The 15,546-nt window shown below is 38.5% G+C and overlaps 1 protein-coding gene and 1 pseudogene across 1 annotated transcript in view; both read right to left on the bottom strand.

Annotated features, from left to right (window-relative positions):
- LOC121033183 (gametocyte-specific factor 1-like) overlaps positions 1–1,663 on the bottom strand; it is a 2,137-nt pseudogene extending 474 nt beyond the window's left edge.
- The window catches only part of TWSG1 (twisted gastrulation BMP signaling modulator 1), a 48,835-nt gene that overhangs the window by 18,495 nt on the left and 14,794 nt on the right, over positions 1–15,546 (bottom strand). The window lies entirely within an intron of this gene.

Below are 15,546 nucleotides of genomic sequence, written 5' to 3'. Positions count from 1 at the left end.
AAAAAAAAAAAACCAAATGGGGTGCTGGTCTGTTCCCACAGATCTTTATCCCAGTCTTCATTGCAAGGAGGGGCACTGCCAGGTGCTCTTGGCCAGAGTCTCTTGTCCAGTGTTCCTGGTTTGGTTGACAACATCCTGCTCAATACAACTTTTATCGTCACAGCTTGAGATATAGTGGCTGATTTCGGCCCGAGGAACCGGTGGCGAGCATTGAAGGGACAAGTAGCCAATTTGTTTGCGACATCAGGATGATTATTTCTGCACTTGGTAAGATGATAAGGAAACCTGCAGGCCCTGATCTGGTGGTTTTTATCATAGGGGAATTATAATAGCTTCTCAGGGTCCAGGGAATTGATGTAAGTTTCTTCCATGTTGGAAATGAAGCAGCTGAATCCAAGTGCTGGTTGAGACACACTCTTCCCACAGTCGCTTTCTCTTAACAGACTTTTTTAGAACAGTTTTATGGAAAAATTGAAAAGACAGTACAGAGTATAACTAATAACTCTACACTTAGTTTCCCCTATTATTAGCATTGTATATAGTATGGTACTTTTGTTAAAATTAATGAACCAATATTGATACATTATTATTAAATAAAGTCCATACTTTTTTCAGATTTCTATAGTATTTACCTAATATCCTTTTCCTGTTCCAAGATCCCTTTTAGGATGTCACACTGTGTTTAGCCATTATGTCTCTTTAGGCTCCTCTTGGCTGTGGTAGTTTCTCAATTTTACTAGTTTTTAATGACTTTGACAGTTTTGAGTAGTACTAGGCAGGTATTTTGTAGAACACCCCACTTTTAGAATTTGCCTAACGTTCTTCTCACAATAAGAGTCAGGCTATGGGCTATTGGGAGGAAGGCTACAGAGGTAAAGTGCTATTTTCGTCAAATTAAATCAAAGCTACACACTACCAACAAGATTTATGGCTTCGGATGCTGACCTTGACCACCTGGCTGAAATAGTGTAAGATTTCTCCACTGCAAAGTTACTCTCCCCCACCCTGCAACCACACCATTTAGAGGGAAGTGACTATGAGCAGCCCAAACCTACGCAGGGTGCAGTTCTGCTCCGGCTTCTCGAGGGCAGACCATCTACATAGTTATTTTGAATTCTGCCTTGGAGATCTGTCTCTTCTCTTCCACTAATTAACTTATTTAATCAAATATTTATATCAGTGTAGACTCATGAATACTTATTTTATACTGTTAGTTATGATCCAGTATTACTTTATTTTGTTGCTTATTTTTAGCCACCAGGACACTCACACATCAATCAATATGGGTATCTTTTTTTTTTTTTTTTTTAGCACTTCCTTATCTTTTGGCACTATAGTATGTTCCAGGCTTATCTTCTTTATTTCCTGCCTCAGTGTTAGAACCAGCTGTTTCTCCAAGAAGTCTGGCTCCCTATTCTCTTATTGGAGAATGATATTAGAAACCAAAATCTGAGTGCAAAGTGTGCTCATTGTACTGGAGCAGGATAACCTTTTAAGACGTCTTTTTAGGGGCGCCTGGGGGACTCAGTTGGTTAAGGTCTGACTCTTGATTTGGACTCAGATCACAATCTCATTGTTGGTGAGATCGAACCAAGTGCTGGGCTTTGCGCTGACAGTGTGGAGCCTGCTTGGGATTCTCTCTCTCTGCCCCTCCCCTGCTCATGTTCTCTCTCTTTCTCTCTCAGTGATGAGGGAACAAAAGGCAAGCTGACACTCCCACCCCCCCACCCCCCACCTAGATGAGATATGTGTGATATTCCTTGGGGACTCCTGGCTGCCCAAGAACACAGGAAAGGGAAAAAACAAATGGTTAACTGATAGAGATCATAGACCTGCAGGACATAAGTCTCCATCACTCCTCCATAGTGATGTGGGAATCAAAGGCAGAAGGAAATGGCAGATAGAATTAAATTTCCTTGTAACCTGTAGCCCACTGACAAATACTTGAGGCTGGCAGAGTAAAACTTTTCTCCAGGAACTCCCTACTGTCTTAATGCTAATGCTTTGCTAGAGGGAAAACAACTATCACTTGACAATATCTAGGGCTCCACTATCCTGTGAGTCTTCTTTAGCATATGAAAATCTCACTGGAAACTTCCCCTGGACTTTACCTCCCACCAACTCCATAGTATATAAGCAGTCTCTCCTCAAGGTCTGGGGCAGCTCTTCCTGCCCGTGGATCCTGTTCCCGTGCTTCAATAAAATCACCTTTTTGCACCAAAGACGTCTTCAAGAATTCTATCTTGGTCATCAGCTCTGGACCCCATGAACCCCACTAAACCTCATCATCAAAATAAATACACTTAAAAATTTTTTGTAAAAGATATTTTTAAAAGGCAGAAGATATATAGGACATATACTACAAACAAACTCAAAAAGTTCTTTCTTGGATAAGGAAGGTGAACTATGCCCATGAGTAACTTTAAAAATCGTTTAAATGAAAGCAGGCCCCTTGCTTTGTCTGGGGCTCATATACAAATACAAAAGCAAAATAACTTCATAATGCAATTCCCAAACCTGCTTTTATGACAACTGAAGGGAACTTTAAATAATAAGCAATTTGGTCTAGAAATGTGAGACCAATTATCATTTGTAAAAATAATAGTCCAATGGGTATCACAAAAGAGAATCCTTTTTTTCCAAAGGTTAATTTAGAAAAAAAGGTATAGCTATGAAAAAAAAAACTTAAATAAAAAACAATTACCTAACATAGCTTTATTTTGGAAAAAAAAGGTAATTGAACTTGTTCCTGAATATTATTCCATGACTCATATTTGATATATGTAACAGATTACAGTGCGTTGAAAGGAAAGACAAGGATATTTAATGACCATCTTTGAAGAAAATTCACTCTAAATAAGCAGCTACTATTAGTAATAGAAAATTGTGACTGGAATCATTTTGGAATTAGCCCCTGGGCTATTTGTCACATGGATAAATTAAACTCAGTTTTGTTACTTATTACTTTCTAAATCAATAAATCAGCTTTAAAAGTGAACTCTGAATAGGCACATATGACTCTAGTCTTCAGTGTCCTTAAGTACTTGTTGGGTAACAATTATAAACATCAGAGCCAATCAAACATCATTAAGCAAAATAAAACCAAGTAAAAAAAAGCCTATGTTCCTTGACATATCAATTCTGGCATATGTATTAAATCAAATGCACCACTTAAAATGGTTGGATTTGATGGAAACCACGATGTATCTAAATAATATGCATTGTTTTCTTAAATACTCTGAATATTTTAAAAGGAAATGGAAAATGGAAATTTTCCATAAAATGGAAAATCATATTTGTCAGTAAGGATTTAAAAATAAATGTTTACTGTAGGATACAAAATTAATGTATAGAAATCTGTTGCATTTCTATACACTAATAATGATAAAGCAGAAAGAGAAATTAAGAAAACAATTCCCTTTACAGTTGCATCAAAAAGAATAAAATGCCAAGGAATTAACTTAACCAGGAAGATTAAAGACCTGTACTCTGAAAACTGTAAAACAGTGATGAAAGAAATTGAAGAAAACACAAATAAATGGAAAAATAAACCATGGTTGGAAGAATTAATATTGTTAAAATGTCCATACTACCCAAAGCAATATACAGATTCAATGCAATCCCTAACAAAATACCAATAGTATTTTTCACAAAACTAGAACAAACAATCTTAAAATTTGTATGGAACCACAAAAAACTTCAAAGAGCCAAAACAATCTTGAGAAAGAAGAACAAAGCTGGAAGTATCACAATCCCAGATTTCAAAACATACTACAAAGCTGTAGTAATCAGAACAGTATGAAACTGACACAAAAATAGATGCATAGCTCAATGAAACAGAATAGAGAGCCCACATCTATATGTCAATTGATCTATAAGCAAAGGAGGCAAGAATATAAATGGAGAAAAGAAAGTTTCTTCAATAAACAGTGCTGGGAAAACTGGAGAGCTACACGCAAAAGAATGAAACTGGTCAGCTTCCTCACAAAATATACAAAAATAAACTCAAAATGGGTGAAAGATCTATGTGTGAGACCTGAAACCAGAAAGCTCCTAGAAGAAAACACAGACAATAATCTCCTGGACATGTTGCCCTTAGCAACATTTTTCTAGATACGTCTCCTGAGGCAAGGGAGACGAAAGCAAAAACAAACTAGTGGGACTACACCAAAATAAAAAGATCTTACCCAGCAAAGGAAGCCATCAACAAAAAGGCAACCTAGTGAATGGGAGAAGATATATAAATAATATAACTGGTAAGGGGTTAATATCCAAAATATATAAAGAACTTATACAACTCAACACCTAAAAAACAAACAATCCAGTTTAAAAATGGGCAGAGGGGGGCGCCTGGGTGGCGCAGTCGGTTAAGCGTCCGACTTCAGCCAGGTCACGATCTCGCGGTCCGTGAGTTCGAGCCCCGCGTCGGGCTCTGGGCTGATAGCTCAGAGCCTGGAGCCTGTTTCCGATTCTGTGTCTCCCTCTCTCTCTGCCCCTCCCCCGTTCATGCTCTGTCTCTCTCTGTCCCAAAAATAAATAAACGTTGAAAAAAAAAAAATTTAAAAATGGGCAGAGGACTTGAAGAGACATTTTTCCAAAGAAGACATACAAATGGCCAAGACACAAGAAAAGATGCTGAAAATCACTAATCATGAGGGAAATGGAAATGAAAACCATAATGAGATATCACTTCCCACTAGTCAAAATGGCTACTATCAAAAAGAGAAGGGGCACCTGAGTAGTTCAGTTGGTTAAGTGTCCAACTTCAGCTGAGGTCATGATCTCATAGTTCGTGAGTTCGAGCCCCACGTCGGGCTGTCTGCTGACAGCTCAGAGCCTGGAGCCTGCTTCAGCTTCTGTGTCTCCCTCTCTCTCTGCCCCTCCCTTCCTCATGCTCTGTGTCTGTCTCTCAAAAATAAATAATAAACATTCAAAAAAAAATTCAAAAAAAAAAAGAGCAAGGTGTTTAAAAAAAAAAAAGACAAAAGGGGCACCTGTGTGGCTCAGTCAGTTAAGCATTTGACTGTTGATTTCGGCTCAGGTTATGATCTCATGGTTCATGAGATCAAGCCCCACGTCACATTATATCTCTCTCTCCCTCTCCCTCTGCCCCTCTCCTGCTTGCATGTGCATGCTCTCTCTCTCTCTCAAAATAAATAAATAAATAAAGACAATAAATAAATTTAAAAAAAAAGACAAGAAATAACAAGTATTGGCACTGTTGCTGGGAATGTAAATTGATGCAGCCACTGTTGGAAACAGTATGGAGGTTACTAAAAAAATTAAAATTAGAAATGCTATATGATCCAGTAATCCCACTTACCAGATCAAAGAAAATGAAAACACTAATTCAAAAAGACACGTGCACCCCTATGTTTATTGCAGCATTATTTACAATAGGCACCATATAGAAGCAACCCAAGTGTCTACTGGTAGGTGAATGGATGAAGAAGAGTACTACATATACACAACGGAATATTAGCCATAAAAATGAATTGCAACATGGTTGGACCTAGATGTTATTATGCTAAGTAAAATAAGTCAGAGAAAGACAAATACCACATGATTTCACTTATATGTGGAATCTAAAAATCAAACAAACAGACAAAAAAAATCAACAACAGACTCATAAACACATAGAACAAACTGATGGTTACCAGAAGGGAGGAGGACAGAGGGATGGGCAAAAATGGGGGAAGGGGAGTGGTAGGTACAGGCTTCCAGTTATCGAATGAACATGTCACAAAAGGACGAATGATACAGCATAGGAAATATAGTCAATGGTATTTTAATAGCACTGTATGGTGACAGATGGTAGCTACACTTGTGGGGAGCAGAGCTTAATGTACAGAGTTGTCAAATCACTATTTGTACACTTGAAACTAATGTAACACTGTGCATCAACTACGCCTCAATAAAAAGTAAGTAAACAAAAATTAAAACAAAAACACGATAACATAGGGTAGGGACGTAAAGTCATTTATTTTCAACCAAGGCACTTTGTGCTGTACTCTAACTTTATTCATGTCTTCCTGAACTAGGAATATAATTTGACCGTACCTAAAAATAACTAAAAACGGGGTACCTAGGTAGCTCAGTAAATTAAGCATCCGACTCTTGGTTTCAACTCAGGTCATGATCTCATGGTTTGTGAAATTGAGCATCAGACTCCATGCTAACGGCATGGAGCCTGCTTGGGATTCTCTCTCTCCCTCTCTTTCTCAGCCGCTCCTACACTCTGTCTCTCAAAATAAATGAACAAAAATAACTAAAAAACCCCAATTTCCTATACTAGTATTTTGGTTGAACTCTTAGCACATATATGTTCTTTAATATTAGAAAGTAACATGCTGGTATGAAGCAAAAGAGAAATCTGTGTGGTAGCCAATGAGTACACCTAGATCTGATCTGAGCTACAAAAGTCACAGTTATGGGTGCTGGGCTGGCTCACTTGGTTAAGTCTCCGACTTTGGCTCAGATCATGATCTTGCAGTCTGTGGGTTCAAGCCCCATGTTAAGCCCTGCACTCACAGCTCAGAGCCTGGAGCCTGCTTTGGTTTCTAGATCTTCTCTCTCTCTCTGCCCTCCCCCCACCTGCACTCTGTTTCTCTCTCCTTCCCTCTCTCAAAAATAAACATTAAAACAATTTTTTAAATAAAAAAAAGGCACAGTCATAACAAAAAGCGTGGATGCCCCAAAAGGGAGAGGCCAAGACCCAGTGAAGTTAGTACTAGAACCGTGGCCATGAATTCAAAGTCAGAGTTCAAGGAATTCATAAGGCAAATAAAGGAGCAGAATTATAGAAGAAACATGTGATCTACAGGGTGGCAGAGCCTATCTTAAGGCTCAAGGTTGTGTTCCAAGTATCAAGTGCATAGCTGTCTAATCTTGTTTTCCTGGGTTTTGCAGGTGCTGCCTCTTACCTAACAGGTCCCACCTTCTTTTGCAGTTCTCTTAGGCTTTTCTCTCACCTGGGTGAGATGTGGTATCTCTGAAATAGCGTGGCATTTATCTTTCAACAAGTTTTTGTTGGTAAGCAGTTTTTCAGCAGGCTTCCCAGCCTCGTCTTGGAACATATAATATTTTTTTTGTTTTTGTTTTTGTTTTTTTTTTTTTGAGAGAGAGAGAAAGATTGTGAGGAGAGGGGCAGAAGGAGAGAGAGAGAGAGAGAGAGGAGAGAGAGAATCCCAAGCAGGCTCTTTGTCCAGCATGGAGCCGTATCTCAAGACCTTGAGATCATGACCTGAGGTGAAACCAAGAGTTGGATGCTTAACTGACTGAGCCACGCAGGCATCCTTTGTTTTTTTGTTTGTTTGTTTGTTTGTTTGTTTGTTTTGCATATAATACTTTCATTAAGTACTGAAAGTGGCCTCAGTATCAGAAAGAATCTAGTGTTTCCAAACCAACATTATCAAAACAGTGCATCACTGAATTCCAGTGTTCCATGAGACATATTTTTTTTTAAAGAGATTTTTTTTTACTAGACTTGATTTTTTTTTTTTTTAACATTTATGTATTTTTGAGACAGAGAGAGACAGAGCATGAACGGGGTAGGGTCAGAGAGAGAGGGAGACACAGAATCTGAAACAGGCTCCAGGCTCTGAGCTGTCAGCACAGAGCCCGACGCGGGGCTCGAACTCACGGACCGTGAGATCATGACCTGAGCCGAAGTCGGCCGCTTAACCGACTGAGCCACCCAGGCGCCCCTCCATGAGACATATTTAGTATCTCACTTGTTTAAAGTGTTCAAAGAGGGGCACCTGGGTGGCTCGGTCAGTGAAGCATCCAACTTTTTTTTTTCTTTTTAATGTTTATTTTTGAGAGAGACACACACAGAGTGTGAACTGGGGAGGGACAGTGAGAGGAAGACACAGAATCCAAAGCAGGCTCCAGGCTCTGAGCTGTCAGCACAGAGCCAACTCGGGGCTCGAGCCCATGAACCATGACCTGAGACAAAGTCTGACACTTAACCAACTGAGCTGCCCAGGTGCCCCTGTGTCCAACTCTTGATTTTGGCTGAGGTCATGATCTCACAATTTATGGGATTGGGCCCGTGTGGGAGGCTTTGATAGCATGGAGCCTAATTGGGATTCTCTCTCTCTCTCTCCCTCTCTCTGCCCCTCCCCTACTTATGTGCTTTGTCTTTCTCTCTCAAAATAAATAAATAAACTTAAAAAAAAAAGTGTTCAAAAATGAAAAAGCTGATGGTTGCTATGTTTTTTCTTCACTGGTGAAAGTTACTCATTTTTTCTTATAATTTAACATTGGCCATGAATTCAATATTTAAATGCACATCAAACACGTCTCAAAGTTAAAATTTCTTAAAGTAGTGTGAAAATTAATAAAAGAAAACTTCACATTTTAGTCAGGAGGCCAGAAAGGAGAGCTCTCACACCAAACCACTCCTTACAGCCCGTGGCAATCCCTATAAGAAGAAGCCTATACTTTGCTACCCCAGAAGGAGGAAGGTTTTCTTCTCCCCCAGCAACGGCCCAGATAATGAGAGACTGTCTCAACTCAGCCAGTGAGAAGCCACTGCACTTTCAACTCTTAGTTTACTCCAGCAGACTTTTTGTTTACAAGAGTACCCCCAACTCCTCCCTGTCCTCCATACAAGAGTGTTCCTCTCCTTTGTTCTCCAGACTTGCCTATGGTTTTGCTGTAGCTTGCATGTCCCAAATTGCAATTCTCTGCTATTCCCAAATAAACCTCTTTTTGCTTGCAAAAAAAAAAAAAAAAAAGATAATTTTACTTTTAAGGTTTAAGTAAAGAGTCTATTATATTACGCATCATTTAATAATTTTCTAAAATGCATTTTAAACCACTATGTGATACTGTATGATTCCATTTATGTGAAATTATAGAACAATAGTTAGGCCTGCTTGTTTTTGCTGCACATTATTCTAAAAGTACAGGCTAATGCCAAATCCAGAATATAAAATAGAGCATTTCATTTACACAAAACTGAATATTGTCAATGGTCTGTTTCTGTACTTTAGGGCAAAAAAACCCAAAAAACAAAAAACAAAAAAAACTCAGGGAAAACAAAAAGTAGCCTAATTAATGAAGTCAGCGTTCTTTGTGTTTAATATATTAATAACTTTCGGGAGAATCAGTTTTCTTTTTTTTTTTTTTTTAACGCTTATTTATTTTTGAAACAGAGAGAGACAGAGCATGAACAGGGGAGGGTCAGAGAGAGGGAGACACAGAACCTGAAACAGGCTCCAGGCTCTGAGCCATCAGCACAGAGCCCGACGCAGGGCTCGAACTCACGGACCGCGAGATCATGATCTGAGCCGAAGTTGGCTGCTCAACCGACTGAGCCACCCAGGCACCCCAAGAATCAGTTTTCAAGAGCTAAGCCTGTTTGGGAAGTCTCTTGCACGTCGGAAGGGAAGAAAAGAATCCTCTTATCAACTGTAGTGTGTACATGTGTATACTTGAAATTAATTCACTCTGGGTAGAAGAACGACGGATGGATACCGAGCCTTCATAGATATTAAGATATGTACAAGGCCTCTATAAATACAACAATGTGGTTTTCTCCAATTTTTTTAAAGATTTTATGTTTTTTTTTTTTTTCAACGTTTATTTATTTTTGGGACAGAGAGAGACAGAGCATGAACGGGGGAGGGGCAGAGAGAGAGGGAGACACAGAATCAGAAACAGGCTCCAGGCTCCGAGCCATCAGCCCAGAGCCCGACGCGGGGCTCGAACTCACGGACCGTGAGATCGTGACCTGGCTGAAGTTGGACGCTTAACCGACTGCGCCACCCAGGCGCCCCAAAGATTTTATTTTTAAGTAATCTTTCCACCCAACATGAGGCTCAAACTCACAACACCAAGAGCCATATGCGCTACTGACTGGGCCAGCCAGGTGCCCCAAAACAGTGTGGTTTTGATGCACGAACAGACACAGAGATGGATGGCATAGCAGAGAAAACCCAGAAATAAAGCAAAGTGCATATGATAAAGGTGGCATCTTAAACTAGTGCAGAGAGCCTTTTAAATAGCTTTATGCCTTTATAAATAATATTTAAATAAATAGTGGTAGTTATTTGAAAAAGAAAAAAACTGGATCCATAGTTCATACATAAACCAGGGTGAATTCCAAATGTATTAGACAGCTAGATGTAGATAAACAAATAAAACCATACAAGTATTATCTGGGAGCACAGGGAAATCCTGATTATGACTCAAAATCTAGAAACAAACACTGATAGAGTTGACAACATAAAATAAAAAACTTCTCAGGATAAAAAATAACAAAGAAAGTTAAAATACAAATGATCAGCTGTGAAACAAAATTATAATTTATAACACAGATGTTGGGGTTATATACCGAATATATTTTTAAGCTTCTAAATAATGAACAAAAATACCAATAATCTAGTAGCAAAATGGGCAAAAGATATGAACAAACAATGCACAAAAAAATAAATATAAATCATCCTTAAGCATATGAATAGATGCTCAATATCACTGGTAATACGAGATAGTGAAATTTTAAAAATATACCATTTCTTACCTATCAAATTAACAAAAATCCAAAACTTTGGTAACAATAGCAGCAAAAGTTTGACAACATAAACCTTTGGTAATGTTGTAAGGGAGCAGGTGTTCTGTTATATTGCCTTCACGAGAAACCAAATGTTACAGCTCTTTTGGAGAATTTGATAATATCTAGCAATATTACATTGACTTGACTACACAAGATTATTCATTATAGTGTTGTTTGTAATGGTAAAAGATTAGAAATAACCCAATGTCCATCTATCAACAAATGAGTACATAAAATGTTGGGGTTCTATGTAGGTAGCCAAAACAATATTAATATGAAAGAAGTTCCAGGATATTCAATTAAATGAAAAAACAGGGGTGCCTGGATGGCTATTTGGCTAAGTGTCTGACTCTTGATTTTGGCTCAGGGCTTGATCTGTTGGTTCCTGAGTTCGAGCTCCACATAGGGCTCTGCCCTGACAGCAGGGATTCTCTCTCTAACCCCCTCTCTGCTCTTCCCACATGCTCTCTCATTCTCACTCTCTTTTTCAAAACAAACAAACAAATAAACAAACTCTTAAAAAATGAAAAAACAAGAGGGGCGCCAGGGTGGCTCAGTCGGTTAAACATCCGACTTCAGCTCAGGTCATGATCTCACAGTTTGTGAGTTCGAGCCCCGCATCAGGCTCTGTGTTGACAGCTCGGAGCCTGGAGCCTGCTTCGGATTCTGTGTCTCCTTCTCTCTCTGCCTCTCCCCAACTTGTGCTCTGTCTCTCAAAAAATAAATGTAAAAATAAATAGATAAATAAAAAGAAAGAAAGAAAAAAGCATGAAGCATAAATGTTTTATGTAACAAATGAATATTTTGTTTAACAAAATATGAATGCCTATGAAGGTTTTAAAAAAATGGTTATAGATAGGATGAAACCATCCATCCCAATTTCCTTGCGCCAATTCGAGTCAATTCAAGTTCAGGTTTATCCTATTGCCCTAGTTTAATTCTCAAAAATGTCCTAGTTTCTAGGTTTTGATTGAAGGGTGCCTGGGTGGCTCAGTTGGTTAAGTGTCTGACTCTTGATTTCAGCTCAGGTCATAATCTTGGGATTGGTGAAATTGAGCCCCGCATGGGGTTGTGCACTGACAGGACCCTGCTTGGGATTCTTTCTTTCCCTCCCTCCCTCCCTCCCTCCCTCGCTCTCTCTCTCTCTCTCAAAATAAACTTTAAAAAATATTGTCCTAATTTGGATAAAAAATTATGTGGTCACCTTGTCTATAGTTGAGGGAAGGAATAGAGTGGAGGTGACAGAGATGGAAATGAGCCATTGCCACTGTTATATACATTTGTCTTTCTAATTGTGTAAATATTTTACATAATCAAAGCACAAAAAAATTCAAAAAAGGAAATAAACAGAGGCACCTGGGTGGCTCAATCAGTTAAACCCCTGACTCAGGTCATGATCTCACAGTTCATGCATTCGAGTCCCACATCAAGGTCTGTGCTGACAGTGTGGAGCCTGCTCAGGATTCTCTCTCTCTCCCTCTCTCTGCTCTCTCTCTCTAAAATAAATAAATAAACCTTAAAAAAAAGAAAAATAATCTCTAAAAACTGAAAACAAATTAACGCAAATGAACCTAACTTTATATCAAATTGGTCACATAACCACTCACAGAAAATTACTCTGACTTTGGAAGACAGTATTTGGGCTTACATCCTCAGTGTATATGCAAGGACAAAGCAATCTTAACTGCCACTTAATAGTCTTGTTGATGTATTATAAGTCATTCTATTAATGTTGTCAGAAACCAAAAATTTCAGCATGGAAGAGTTACAGATGTAAAATCAAAAAAAGATCCTGTCACCTTAAATTTGAATTGGCAATATTACTACAAACTCAAAAAGGTTTTCCCTTGTAGCTATTTATTAGCTCTGCCCATGAAAAAGGACTAGTAAAAAGCTAGTAGTAGCAACAAGTAGTCCTGTTGCCAAGACTGTGGTCTCTACCTACCATTTTCTTCTATTGGAAACCAAAGCCCCCCAGGGAAATGGCTAATTCCATAAGTGAGGCAGAGAATGTATAACATGAGCCTGGGACAGCCTGTCTGAAGCTAACAAAAAGGACAGAAACCATATCAGAAGGACTCAAGAACCAAGTTAAAGAGGTTCCTACTAATCAAAGATGAGACAATTTGAGCAAAAAGAATAATGACAGCAACTGATTAAAACACTAAACATATTAGAAAAGTCATGAGTTTACAATGATACTTAAAACATCCCCATCCCTACAAAACCTACCAAAAAGCAAAGCCAAAATGTATTAAATGCTATTGGAATTTGCTAGCGCATGAAGTCAATACTCTAAAAATGAACAAAGATGGAGAATTACATATTTATTTCACATTTCACTTATATATCTTTTATTTCAGGGTAACCAAAGGACTGTAGTAAGTGTAAGAAAGTTCTACACAGAATAATTCCAGCTAATAAATGCAGAAGGAAAGATAATAATAGAAGGTCATTATTTAATGAAACTGATAATGGCAAAGGTTATCAGTTTGAAGGGTGAAACTACAAAGTGAAAGCCTGATGGAAAACTTCCCACAAAAGGATCAGATTTTCACCATCTGAACCCACCAATTGTTTTGAACATCACTAAAAGCAGGACAACCAGATATTACGGAGTATAATTTACCACTGTATTCCACCCTCCTTAACTGAGCCTGAATCTAATCAGTCTTTAGATCTAATCTTCAATCTATAGGAAATAGGACAAAAAAAACAAGTTAAATAAATATGAGAGGCAATCAGTCAAATCCAAAATGTGATATATTTTCCATCATAACTCACTAGTTTCTTCAACAAGTCAATGGAATTTTAAAAATTTTTGTTATTGTTTTAGTTTATTTTTTGAGAGAGAGAGAGAGTGAGTGAGTAGGGGAGGAGCAGAGAGAGGGGGAGAGAGAGAATCCCAAGCAGCCTTCACACTGTCAGTTCAGAGTCCAGTGTGGGGCTCGAATTCATGAACCATGAGATCATGACCTGAGCTGAAATCAGGAATTGGAGGTTTAACTGACTGAGCCACCTAGGCACTCCAGTCAATACAATTTTAAAAGGTGATGATGAGGGAAGGAAGAATTATTTTACAATACATAACAAACCTGTTTAGAAACATAAGAAACTCGACAGCTTACTACAGTAAGAGGACTATGGACCTTGAGTCGACTAAAACAACTATAAACAACATTTAGTCAATTAGGGCAATCTGAATATGGACTGGGTATTAGGTGTTAAGGAAGTATTTGCTGGTTATTGTAGATGTGGTAATGACGTTGTATTGTGTAAGAAAAAAAATTTTTTTGAGATGAATAGCTAAGGTACTTTGGATATGTAGTGAAATCACTTCATAATAGTCCAAAAAAAAAAGGTGGGGGGTGAGAGATACAGACAGATGAAGGAATGGATGAAACCAGTATGGCTGCCAAAGCTAGGGAGCAGGTACACAGAAGTTCATTGCACTCTCTATTTTTGTGTGTATTTGGAAAAGTAAAAACAAAACAAACACTAAAACAAAACAAAACAAAAGCTGTAAGTAGGGATCTATGATACTCAAACCACAGGATTTGGGGAATGTGTTGAACAGCAAGGATGAAAATGAGTTGTGGTGGTTACCCTTAAGGCAACTTAATAGAAAATCCAGAAAGAGAAACGAATTCTCTTATACAAGGTTGCTGGAGACAGCCTGCTAGACAAAGTATGTGCTAAAGGTCCACAGAATGAGACTCTAAGGGAAGGCTGCACTCTAATTTGGGTCCTCTCAGAGGCCTGTGCCCCACCCATGAAAAGTATGGGGAGTGTTTCAGTTAAGAAGGGAGAAGCGGCCACAGGTTTACAGAGGACATCACAAGAGCCTAGTGTGGAAGAGAACTGCCTGTAAGGAAGAGAATACTGCTGTACAAAAAAAAACTAGAATATGGAAATGTTCTCCTAGAGAGCAGAAAGATTAAGTGATTTTTATTTAAAAATTTTTAAGTTTATTTATTTATTTGGGGGAGAGGGGCAGAGAGAGAGGGAGAAAGAATCTCAAGCAGGCTCTGCACCATCCTTTTGTGGGACTTGAACCCACGATCATGAGAACATGACCTGAGCTGAAATCAAGAGTCAGACGCCCAAATGACTGAGCCACCTAGGCACCCCAAGATTAACTGAATTTTAAAGGAAAGGTTAAGTTATGTTATGAACTCAAGGTTCAAAACTAGTTATTAAATCCTTAGGGGTAAATATTACATGTTTTTAAATGGGAACTAGCCCAGAAGCATACCAGTTGCTTCTAGAATTGTAGAGATATGACTGTGTATAAGTACTCTTTCTCAGTAGAAGAATTACAGAACTCTTTTCCTAGAAAAGAGGCTCTTCATATTAGTGGCTAAATGAATGGAGGTGCCTGGCTGGGTCAGTTGGTGGAACATGAGACTTTTTTTTTTTGTGTCTATTTATTTTTGAGAAAGAGAGAGAGAACAAGCAGGGAGGGGCAGAGAGAGGGAGCCACAGAATCTGAAGCAGGCTTCAGGCCCTGAACTGTCAAGCACTGAGCCTGATTTGGGATTCGAACTCACAAATTGCGAGATTATGACCTGAGCCGAAGCTGGACCCTTTACTGACTGAGCCACCCAGGTGCCCCAAAGCATAAGACTCTTGATCTCCAGGTTGGGTGTGAGAAAAATCTTTTAAAAAGAAGATTAATGGCACTGTTACCATTGTGTGATGTGTTAAACACACACAACACACATATACACACACACATTATTTTAGGCAATGCTAAAAGTGTACTTGTGTATTTAGTATCCATTTAAATTAAATGCTTATATATGTATTTAGGGGTTAAAGGACTTGTTTTCTCTTTTCTACTTTCATTGTACATTAAATAAACTTACATTTAACGTCCTAAAATAATTCAAAGCTTCTTTTTTCCCCTAACAGAATTTAAAAAATTATGATCATCAAGGACATAAACTGTCCATCTTGGGAGAATAATGCAGTAAGAACTCGTT

The sequence above is a fragment of the Herpailurus yagouaroundi genome, unplaced genomic scaffold, assembly GCF_014898765.1.
Source record: "Herpailurus yagouaroundi ecotype Mexico unplaced genomic scaffold, PumYag 142, whole genome shotgun sequence".
Lineage (NCBI taxonomy): Eukaryota > Metazoa > Chordata > Mammalia > Carnivora > Felidae > Herpailurus > Herpailurus yagouaroundi.
The sequence above is the reverse complement of the archived record's forward strand: the minus strand, read 5'-3'. Positions and strand labels throughout refer to the sequence as shown.